The 12,500-nt window shown below is 37.8% G+C and overlaps 2 protein-coding genes across 2 annotated transcripts in view; one reads left to right on the top strand and one right to left on the bottom strand.

Moving 5' to 3' along the window:
* The window catches only part of LOC135221303 (uncharacterized), a 70,685-nt gene that overhangs the window by 30,615 nt on the left and 27,570 nt on the right, over positions 1-12,500 (bottom strand). The gene's annotated exons all lie outside the window — the stretch shown is intronic.
* LOC135221301 (uncharacterized) overlaps positions 11,234-12,500 on the top strand; it is a 146,837-nt gene continuing 145,570 nt past the window's right edge. The window contains exon 1 of the mRNA XM_064259109.1: positions 11,234-11,355. The gene's annotated coding sequence lies outside the window, so the exon portion shown is untranslated. The remainder of the gene's footprint in view (positions 11,356-12,500) is intronic.

Genomic DNA, 12,500 nt, shown 5'->3' with positions numbered 1-12,500 from the left:
TAGCTTACGACGGATGACCTGAAGGAGTTGGAGGCCATGCAACATAACGGCGTTCAAGAGGAGTTCTCTAGCAGCGGCGAGGAGGAGGACAACGACCCTATGACAACGGCAGAAATTAAGGATGTTCTATCTGCTTTTCATAAAGTGCAATAATATGTAGAAATAAGAAAACACACCCCGAAAAGGCTTACACAGGTCGTAGCTTGTGCAGTTCGATGAGGCTTGCCCGAGTCGTTTCAGGAACATTGTGAAAAGTAGGCAGAAGCAATCTTCCTTGGATAGTTATTTTTTAAAGAGGCCTTTAGTAGGAGTAAGCAAAAAGGAAGATCCAGTTAATACTAAAAACAAAGTTGTAAGTGGTGATGAAGTTGAAATTTTGTAAAAAAAAAAAAAAAAAAAAAAAAACAAAAAAAAAAAAAAAAAAAAAAAAAAAAAAAAAAAAAACCTACGTAAAGTATAGAAAAGTAAAAAAAATGTAAAAATAAAAAGACAAAAAAAATTTTTAATTTTAGTTTTTTGTAAAGTTAAGTGTTACACTTTTGTTAATGTGTTTCGTAAAGTTTAGTTTATGTATGTTTTCCTTACATTTTTTTTGTGTGTTTCGTAAAGTACGTACGTATCTGCCGTTTGTCCTCTGTCAGCTTTTTCGGAGATAGCCTCACTCGAAAGGTAAGCTTCCACATTTTACTACATACTTACAGTATTTCTTGTATACCATGTACACTAATACACTTTATTTACAGGTAATTAGCAGTATGTATGAAGTTAGGTATTGAAAGGTCCAAATTGTTGTAGTATTTCATTGTTTATAGGTCAATTTAGCTTTATTATGAAATTTACTGGGGTGTTTTTGGAGGGCTTGGAACGGATTAACCATTTTACATGTAAAATGCGGTCCAAGACACGAAAAGCTCATGATACGAAGGCCGCCTCGGAACGGATTAATTTCATATCTCGAGGTACCACTGTACATGTTAGTCTTTCTTGTGACAAAAACAACCCTGTAGGTGGATAGCACCATCAATGCACTTCATGTAGTGTACTGTAGGCAACTTAAGGTTTTTTCAGTGTACCTTCATCCCCTACCTGCAACACTTTTCAAACATTCTTTTATCAATTTCCATTTCAGCGCAGAATGACCTCATAGGTCCCAGTGCTTGGCCTTTGGCCTAAATTCTATATTCAATTCAATTGAGATTAACATGTCAAGGTTGGAGCCACATCTACTGGATCATTAAATGTTGTAATCTTGGATGGCACAGGATAGAGGACAGCATATCAGTCTCTTGGATGTTCTGAAAGACCCTTAATGGAGACAGAACCCCAGCTACTACGTGTCATTCTTTCTTGAGGCTAACACGTGAAGGTTGGGGCCATTCTTGCTGGATCATTAAACTTGATATCTTGGATGGATGGCACAGGATAAGGGATAACACATCAGTCTCCTCATTCTGAAGCTGTCTTCATAGGTCAGGTATTGATTCAGCTCATGCTAAGAACAGTAGGTTTGAAGACAAGCTCAATGATGGTGGCTTACTTATGGAATCTAGGCAGCACAGAATTGTGATAATAGTCACTCAATCTTGGGTGGGCAAGGTAAGTGAGGTCTGCACACCATGGTTTACCTCATTTTACAACATGAGGGAGATACTGGAGAAGTCCACATTAGAGAGGTACTGGAGAAACCTCCACTCTTCCAAGACTGAAGATGATTCTCTTATCTCCTCTTTGGCTATAGCGTACATGTTATACAGCTCTTTGTCCATGATGGTACAGCTACAGTCATTATAAAGCCTTGTAGAACCTCAACAAGCCTCTCTTATGAAGTCTTTCTGTGAGCCACTTGATGCTACTTGCTGAGAATAGTTTTTCAGGTTAGGAAAATTCACTCTTGGAAGGTCACTTGCACTGAAGATTATTCATTAATGGTTATGCCATTTGCTCTGGACTTCATAGCAAAGATCCAGACAACTAACCATAACAATCCTTAGCCCCCCTTTACTGTTCCTTCTTCGTCCTCCATCATCATTAACAAAGAAGACCTCTTTTTCTGTCCAAATCTATTTGGTAACACCTGAGGACCATAGACTTGGAGGGCACAGAAAGAAGCAAGTAGCCATGACAGCTGGTTAAATTAATTTTTAGGGCTTACTTTAATAAGGCAGATAGTACAGTAGAACAGGTTTGAGCACTCTTGCTTCTGATACTTTTAAACACTAGAATTGTCCTGTGTTTTACATGCAAGTAGCCTACCTGACTATGCAATTTTTGTTTTTATCCCTTTTTATGAAGAGATGCTTCTCATGAAAAGATGAACTTGAGGTTTTTGGACAATTAGCCACTGTGGGACAAGTTTTACCTTTGGGGGAAAATGTTGGAGATTTATTGTCTTCCATTTGCCCAAGTCTAAACGTCACATGTCATACATGGTCTTTGTTTTACACATTATGGTGTCCTTACCATATGGTTTTTCTCATTGCGCTTATTTCCTTTCCATTTTCTTGGGATATGGAATATAATTAAGATAGATTAAGGAAAAGGTAATTGATTTAGGCAGTAATATAAGGTAAATTATTTATATTCAGTGCAAACCTGTAGTAATTACAAAACTGCACTTCCAAAGCCATGTTTGCATAAACAGAGGAACCTTTCATGTAAAGCATGGATTATTGTAGAAGCTGTTACCTATATGCCCAGTTGTATGTTAAGAGGTTGTATACAGCAAGGTATTATTGTATTTATTTGCTTTTTATTTTTGCCAAACTCCAAGAAGTATGATATTATATACTTTAGCCAGACCCCTGGTAATATTTTTGTCTTTATTTTGTCATCTAACATCAATATTATTTAAACAGAAGTGTATAGAGGCTATCTTCAAAACCAGTAAAATGGCCATGATCTGTGGGATGTTTATTTGATGGTTCCAAAAGTTGCAAAATACATAATTAGCTCCCTTACCTCCACCAAGTTATAAAGTGTGGTAGTCACCATATTTTGATGACTTGGAGGACATCTTGGAGGTATTCCTGCAAAAGTCCTTCTCAGCTTTACATACATAATTGCTGGTGGATGTTTTCCTTTATTGTCAGTCAGTTAGACTATGACTTGTGTTTGCTCTATGTTGTTTTGTTTAGACTAAGGTTATTGGTGGAGCACTGGGGCTGCCCTTTCATTGACAACCAGCTCAACGTTTTCCTTCATATACTTCAAGAATGGGCTTAGATGGGTGAAGAGGTGTGAAGGCAAGAATGAATTAAGAATAAAGCTAAAGGTTTTTGGCTTGACATCTTAATTTATATCTCGGTTCTTCTGTTGATTTCTCTTATTATTCTAAATTGTCCGTCCCTCTTAATGAGAGAATGCCTTGATGAAGTCATTGGGCTTCCGCACGGCATATCATTCCCGTGCTGAAGCCTGGTGACGGGCAAGAGGGCTCTCGAACTGGGGAATTTTTGTTTTTCCTCAGTTTGACTCTAAATTTCTCTCATCCTATTTCTATTACTTATAATAGTTTCATTCTTCATATTTATCAACTTTCTCCAACCTTGCTGTCAAAACTCTTACCCATTTCACTGTCCGATGTTTTTTTTAGGGGACATCATATCTGGGATTGGAAATTTTTTCAAACCAATTGTGGGAGCTGTGGTGGTCTTGCCAACTACCCGATAATGGTTTGGACATTCCTTGGAATGTCAGTATTTCCATACTGGCATGCGGGACTATTCTCGAACCATAACTTGGCCTTCGGATTCCAGGGGTTGGCCGGTTTCATAGAGATAGGACTCTCGGCATTCTGTCCGGTTTGCCTGCCGCTATGATTAAAGTGTGGATGATTGTATTCCTGTAATGCTCTCAGTCCCATCAAGCGGGTTTGGCTTACACTTGAGCCACTCTAATCATAGTGGTACCATCCCTTTGTGGTAGGGTAGGGAGTGGACATTTGGGAAGCAGCTCTCGCAGGTGTCATTGGTGGAGAAATTAATTTCATGAAAGAATAATGGGTTCTCTTTTGGGATGTCAGACTGTCTAACTTTTTTTCTTCCATCCTCAACTGAATTTAATGATGGAAATTAATGTTTCTTGTACCCCTGGATCGAATGGCGAACCTCAGACACTGTTGACGGACCTCTGCTAATTTTAATTAGGGAAAACGATGTTGATTGACCTCGGAACTTAGGAAAGGACCATTCCATTGTTATTCCAAAATTGAGTAATCTGGGTAACGCAAGGAAACTTCGAATCCTTCATGTTACCCCAAATTCCAATAGAGACAAATTATGATAATATATATAAAGAATTTGAGTGTTATGGATCTATAACAGAAATAAGAATGAAACTGGAAGATACAAAATGGGATTCATGGATATTCTTACAATAGTCATGACGAAGCATTTAGTGCAATATGTTAATATTAATAATATCAAAATTAATAACTTTAATATAATGGCTGCTCTTTGCGACAAGGTACCAAAGGATTTGGATGTTTATAGACCTGCGGACTGGTTTGAAAAAGATGCTGATGTAGTTATGCCTTCCCAGAGGAAGCCAAAACCACCGATGTGGCTTGTTTGCTGAATCTCAGGGGGTTACAGGGAATTATTTCAAAATATGCAAATTAATTCAGAAAAAAGTAGGAACTATTGCACCGGGAGACATATCTCGTTTTGGAAAAAATAGTTACCTTATCCATGCCAAATCATGCACACAATCTGTAATACTACCCAACCTTAAAACAAATGATGATAACACATTAAGTTAGATGTCAAACCCCACCTAAATTTTAGCTACGGAAGGGGAGTAGTTTTTTAACAAAGATCTGTATGAATTTACAGAGGAGGAGATACTGGCCATGTGTCCACTAAATGTATGGAAAGTACACAAAGTTCCAGGTACATCAATGATTATCCTTAAATTTCCAGGATGCTGATACACCTTCCCGCATTATTATTGAAAATGAAATTATTAAAGTTCGACCATTCAAGCAGAAGCCACTGCAATGTTTTAATTGTTTTAAATTTGGACACCGTCTAAAAGTTTGCAAAAACGAAAAAAATGTGTGGTATTTGCTCCAAATCTTACCATGGAGAATGTGCACTTGAGCCAGGTGTTTAAATTGCAGCTCAAATCATAAATCCACTGACCGGAGCTGCGAGCTGTATAAGTCGGAAGAAGCTGCCCTTAACAAATCCAACTTAGAACACATAAGTGTGGGATATGCCAAAAGACTATTAGATAAATCAAGTAGTTATGCAAAGGCACTAAAATCAAACCCATCTAGCACTGCCAAGAGTTCTATTATAAGAAAAAAGAAAATATACCATCTAATGATAAAATGCTGCATGATGAGGTAAGCATATTGCCTTCTGAGGCTTTGCCACAGTGTATTAACAGTGGGGCATTGCCCATTCCCGTACAACCTTCGTCCCCCACCCCCATTACTATTAGTAGTACAAACTCTCTCAGGCCATGGTCCGTTGCCTGATTTGATGGAGGTTCCACTTAAAACCAACTTGCCTGGTGCACCTGTTGTGAGGAAGGTGCAAAAACCTAGAAGCCCACTACCTATTAATCGAAAAAGAGAGAGACCTCCATCTCTCTCACCCCCTTCCATCAGAAACAATAAAGCTATGACGTCAAATAAATTTGATGTTTTATCTGTTGATGTTTCTGATCAACTGGAAGATAACTTGAATAAATCAGAAATTCAAGTTGAGGTCCACCATCCCGCCTCAACAAATAGATCAAAAGGAGACAAAGAAAAAGACAAACGTAAAACCCAATATATCAAGACCATCTCTAAAGAAACCTACAGGAAATAATGTTAGATTAAAAGTTGCCAATGGGAAGACCTCATCCAAGATGTCTTCCAGAAGTGATCCATAGTTTTCTCCTCCATTTTGCAATGGAATTGTCAGGGTTTAAGGGCCAAATATGAAGAACTTAAGCTACTAATTCATGAGCATTCCCCCATAATTGTATGTCTACAGGAAAGCAAGCTTGATGCTAATACTCCTTGTCCTGGAGAGTATATTAGCTATAGAACACCATATAATCAACAAGCAGGGGCCATGGCGGAAGTCTCATTTACGTTCGTCGAGATGTTCCCCAAATATCTTTGTCTATTCGTACACCTCTGCAGGCAGTGGTTGTACAGATTGATATAGGGAGAAAATATACAATATGCTCTCTGTACCTACCTCCAAATGATAATATTTTGTATGATAATTTAGTAGAGGTGATTCAACAACTCCCCCAACCTTTTCTCTTATTGGGAGATTTGAATGGTAGACATCCTTTATGGGGCGATGTTTTAGCAAACACAAGGGGCAATATTATATCATCAATTGTGGAAAATGAGTATGTCGGACTCCTTAATACAGAGAGCCCACACACTTTCATGTCCAGACAGTACCTTGTCATGCATTGACCTATCAATCGCAAGCTCTAATTGCCTTCTCGATTTTGATTGGAGGACATTAGATGATTGGCATACTAGTGATCATGCACCCAATCATTATCAACACTAACAATGGTCCACCTTTACAGAGATCGCCACGATGGAATCTTGACAAGCAGACTGGGGTAGATTTCGTGAGCTAAGCGAAATTGAAGGGAATGCAGAACAGTTTGAAAATATTGATGATGCCATAGACATGCTGAATGGAACCCTTCATACAGCAGGAGTCAATTCAATTCCCAAAACAACAGGGTTATTCAAACGACGACCAGTCCCCTGGTGGTCTTCAGAATTAACTGCCCTGCACAGAGCCACAAGAAGGTCTTTAAACCCGTTTGCGCAGACACCGTACTGAGGAGAATTTAATTATATACAAGAAATGTAGAGCACAGTTCCGTCGTGCCATGAAAGAAGCTAGGCGCCAGTCTTAGGGTGTTCTTTTTGTTTCCTTTCCATTAAACAGCAGAACACCACCATCTTTTACGGTGTGGGAGGAAAGTAAAAAAGATAGCAGCAAATTCACCCCCCAACCCACCACCAGTGTTGAAGGTGAATGATCAGTATGTGACTGGAGCAACTGAGGTTAGTAATGCCCTGGCGATCATTTCTCAAATGTATCACGCAAGTGTAAGTAGCTCCTGGTCACCAGTTTAAGGAGCAATGAAGAAAAGAAAATTTTAAATTTTGCAACAGGAAGGGAAGAGTCATACAACTCTCCTTTTTACTGAAAGAGAATTTGACTCCGCACTTGCTACATGTAATGATACAGCCCCCTGGACCCGATGAAATTCCATATGCAATGATTAAACATGTACCTGTTAATACCAGTTGTTTATTTTAAGCATTATTAACAGAATATGGCATGATCATAGTTATCCAAGTGTTTGGGAACTAGCCTTTATTTTAGCCTTTTTAAAACCAGGTAAGGATAAGTTTTTAGCTGCAAACTATCGACCAATTGCATTGACATCTTGTTTATGTAAGATCATGGAGAAATGGTCAATGTAAGACTGGTATGGTACCTGGAAAAGAAGGGTATTTTATCACCTATCCAGTGTGGATTTAGAAAAATGCATTCAACGACTGATGTGTTGATGCGACTGGAATCCTCTATTTGTGAAGCCTTTGCTTCCAAACAGCACCATGTAACAGTCTTTTTTGATCCTTGAGAAGGCATATGATACTGCATGGAGATATGGTATACTTAAAACCATTCATGAATTGGGGTTACGAGGAGAGCTACCATTGTTCATTCAATCATTTGTTTCACATAGATTTTTTCAAGTCAGAGTGGGGGAAACTCTATCAGAGAGGAGATGTCAGGAAGGAGGAGTTCCCCAGGGTAGTGTGCTAAGGTGTAACACTATTTGCACTAGCCATTAATGGATATCCTCTGTCATTCCCAAGATATTCTCTCAACATTATTTGTAGATGATCTCTCCATATCATTTGCTGGATCTAGAATGTCGATGGTTGAGAGAAAACTACAACTCTCAATTGACAAAATTATTCAGTGGGCTGATATGAATGGATTTAAACGTTTTCGACAAACAAACTACTGTTGTCCATTTCTGTCGTATTCGGGGAGTACATCCTGACCCGGATATATACATCAAAGGCCAACGGATCCCATGTGTATGAAGCTAGATTTTTAGGTTTGATATTTGATTGCAGGTTGACATGGGTTCCTCACTTAAAGGCGTTAAAAGTTAAGTGTCTTGAGGCTCTGAATCTTTAAAAGTATTGTCACATACATCATGGGGGGCAGACCGCAAAACTATTTTAAAATTATACAAGGCCTTAATTTTTTCTAAAATTAGTTATGGGTGTGAAATATACTCCTCAGCCACCCCAAGCCGATTAAAGGTATTAGATTCTATACACCATGCTGGTATTAGATTGTCTACAGGAGCGTTTAGAACTTCGCCTATTCCAAGTCTCCTTGTTGACGCTGGAGAATTAACTTTAGACCTTTACTGAAAGTCTTCTATTATTCGGTATTGGTTTAGGTTGCAAAGACTTCCCAATTCTTTAGCCTGTCAGACTGCAAACTTTGTAAGGCATTTTAGATATTTTGAGTTACACCCAAAATCTCCTCAACCTTATGGTTTTCGGGTAAAACAATTAATAACGGTCTTGATATAGCAAGAAATAGAGTTCTTCCATTCAGATATCAGCAACCCCTCCATGGAAATTACCATATATCTTTTTGTAAATATTTTATTGGTATAAAAAAAAAAAACATGACTGAATTAGAAGCCAGGTCTCTCTTTCATGAACATGTCGAAGAACATAGGGAATCGACTTTTATATATACAGATGGCTCCAAATCTGATGCTGGCGTTGGATTTGGAGTATATGTGGTTCTTTTAATTGTAGAAGGTCACTCCTCTAGTATCTTCCCATATTTACTGCAGAACTATATGGCATATTAACCGCTATTGAGAAAAATAGCATTTAAAAGATGAGGGCAATTTTACCATTTTTAGTGATGCAAGAAGTGTCCTTCAAGCTTTAGAAGTTTTTAATTCTAGTAAACCCTTTTGGTTTAAAGATTTTAGAGTGGCTTTTTATTATTGGTCTGAAAGGCATAACAGTTAGATTTTGTTGGGTTCCGGCACACGTAGGTGTGTGTGGAAATGAGGAGGCAGATTCACTGGCAAAGAATGCTGCAGCTGAGTTGCTACCAAGAAGGTATCCCATTCCATGTAATGATTTTTTACCTACAATTAAGAATTTTATTTATAATAATTGGCAAAAGCATTGGGAAAGCTTTAGCTGATATAAGATGAGAGAAATAACAAATGTTATATTCCCCTTGGAAATATAACGTGATGCCCCGAAAGTGGGAGGACTACTCTTTGTCGTCTCCGAATTGGTCACACTCGGATGACACATGAGTTTTTGCTAGCTGGCCAACACCAACCATATTGTGACGACTGTTTGATACCCTGACCGTGAAGCATTTGTTGACTGAATGCCCACTTATAGCACGGAAAGAAATAGATATCTGTTTGAGGCTCGAGGTGGTGAGGATGGCAGGTTCATCCTTGCCAAGATTCTTGGACATGATGTGTCATACAATGCAAGTGGCATTTTTAGATTTATTTCAGAAGCAGGTCTTCTGAAAGCTATTTAACTTTTACAATGATATATTTGCTTTTATGGTTTTAATTGAATATACTTTTATTCTTTATTTATAATAAACGATATCGGCGTCAATGACCTTCAATGTCAGGATGCCAGAAAACTTCCAATCATTCATTCATTCATTCTAAATTGTCCGTAGACGGGTGAATATAGTTGGATGATGCTTAGGCTAAATGGAATGACATGGATCCAGTATCTTATGTTATCTCAGTCAAAGGATAAGCATTTAGGAAGTTAAAAGTTATCGTTAAAACTGCCCATAAGGTTTACACCCCTTACACAGTAGAATTCGTAGTTTGTGGAATCTTTTGCATTCGTTGGTCAGTGTCAGTTGACCTTTCTAGTGCTGTTTTGAGAAGTTTTGAACAATCATTCTGTTTGTGGAGTCCTATTTGGACACCAAGAGATATACTTGAAAGGTTAAGGTAATGGCAATTTATAATTGTCTGGTCCTTGACATCTTGGGTGTTCTTTGTAAGCCTTCATGTCAAATGGGCCAGCGGGAAAATTTTGCTTGTAATAATAGTGCTGTTGTCATTATTTAAAAATGGTTTCATTAACTAATATTTTGAGCCACCACTTGAGCTGTTCTCCGTTGAAGTTTTGGGAGTAATAGTCACAGAGTATTTTTCATGGAAAATGTTGAAAGAATATTTTGTTTACTTTAGCAAATAAGACAAGTACTGTATGTTGATTTACCTCTGCATTTGTACTGACACATTTGAATTGAGTTCTTATCTTTGCTCTAAAGTTTTACTATTAGGTCTTCTAATTAATTGTAGAGGAATAATCAGTGCTGAAAGAAATTTTTAATAATGTGTACACTTATCATGATTGTTTTTTATGTTTTGCTATTACATTTGTTACTCATATAGTATGCATATTTGCAGATGTTCTTGCACTGTAAATGGATCATTGTCTACCATTTTGTCAGGCAAGGTTTAATACATTATTCTTTGGTGTTGTAGTCTCTGTACCTAAGTATTATTGTAATGTTGAATTTATCATAAAGAATTTTTGTATAATTGTGGATGTGGTTGCTCTCTCCATACATTCCTTCTTAATAAAATTCCTTTGGAATGCCAGTGTTTAAAATGATAAGATACTTAAAGTGTATAATGTTTAGCAAACTGTGGAATTATGATTTTTAAATATCTCCGTTTCAAGCCTTTTTCCCTCTAATTAATGGTTCCCAGTAAGAGGATAGTGTTATCAGTGGACCTCACATGGTGCACTGTAGACATTACTAAAGGGTGTTTGAAGTGTCTCCTAGACCCTTAGCTGCTCCCACTTTTTAGTCTTTTGCTTTACCTCCATACTGCTTCCTTTTTTTCCATCTTGCTGTCCACCTCTCTAACTATTATTTCTTAGTACAATTGTGGGTTCTTCCTAATTTAACCTTTAGATCCTTGTCCTTATTCTCATTTATTTTCTGGATCTGTCTTGCTGTCCAACCACGTGACTCCTTCTGTTGACTATCTTAAGAATGAATAACTAAACCTGCCCTAGTTCTTGGCTTTGTAGTCATAATTCCATGAACCCAATCCACTTCAACTGATGATTAAACTTTTTTCTTATAAGTAGTATTGCTTGTAATTTATTTACAGAAAATTAGAATATTGACTTTTTGGTTTTTAGGACAAAGTGATTCATCTCTTACTGGTTGATAAATTGCTCAACTCTGCTCAGGATCAAGATGACCAAGTTTCTGAACATTTGCTTTTAACTGCTATAACATCTTTTGCTCAGTAAGTTTAATTTAAGGTTTTATTTGTATTAAAAAAAGCGCTTCTGAATTTTTGTTCAGTGTCTTTGCGAATAATAATCACTGTTGGAACCAGAGAATGGTCAGTAGTTGGAAAGTTTTTATACTAGTGTAGGGTACTTCTTAACATATGGCAAGTCAGTATGACTCAATGATTATATATATGTAACTTAACAAGTAATTACATTGCTATAGTTACTAACTTTCATGGCAGCTTTTGTTTAAAATTTGCGGTAGCATTCGATTGTTTGGAGCAAGTAACTGGCCCTACCCACTTTTTGGGAAGCATAGGTACAAACTGACTAATGAGCCCAATTTGTTCCTGCCAATCACAGAGTGTACATTGTTTGGGTAGCTTTTGTTTTGGCTCACCTGCTGGGTTCTCACTTTCATTGGTGAAGTACTCTCTGTCATTTGGTTGTGCTAATAGTACTAGGTTCTGCTCCAAAGGCTGCAAGACACATCTGACTTCTTCTAAGTATGACAACTACACTACAGTCGACCCCCGCTATTCGTGGACTCCGGATTCATGGATTCCGGATTCATGGATATATTCGCGGAATTCTCCGTGGACCTTATATACCCATTATTCACGGGAAATGTGTAGATTTGCGGTATTTTTCTATGAGAAATATCCATAAATTACTGAATTTTCATATAAATTTCACGATTAGATACACTTTTTTTGATAAAACCATTTAAAAAACCTGGTATAAGCATTTTTACAGGGTTTTTCTTGAGTTTGAACTGACAAAATACTAGGCAGTTTTAAGCGTTTTTATAGGGGTTCTAAGTATTCACAGATTCTGGTTATTCATGGGGGGAGGGAGTTTGGTACGCATCCCCCGCAAATATGTGGACATTCACTATATGTGCAGTTCTTGCAGAGGACAAACTTGTTTTTCTGACCTTTGTTGTGAAGAATGTAAGGACTGGGATCAGGTGAATTGGAAGACTATTTTCTCATTTCGCAAGGCTGAAAAGAGACAGAGAGAGAGAGAGAGAGAGAAAGGCAGCTGCCAAGGCCAATGTGTGACTGCCTTTTCTCCAGTCCAAAGTCCTCTTACTCTACCTGCAACTCCATTACCTGGCTCCCTTATTTCTGGACCCTTATGCCATAGCCAATTT

The sequence above is a fragment of the Macrobrachium nipponense genome, chromosome 2, assembly GCF_015104395.2.
Source record: "Macrobrachium nipponense isolate FS-2020 chromosome 2, ASM1510439v2, whole genome shotgun sequence".
In the NCBI taxonomy this organism is placed as follows: domain Eukaryota; kingdom Metazoa; phylum Arthropoda; class Malacostraca; order Decapoda; family Palaemonidae; genus Macrobrachium; species Macrobrachium nipponense.
The sequence above is the reverse complement of the archived record's forward strand: the minus strand, read 5'-3'. Positions and strand labels throughout refer to the sequence as shown.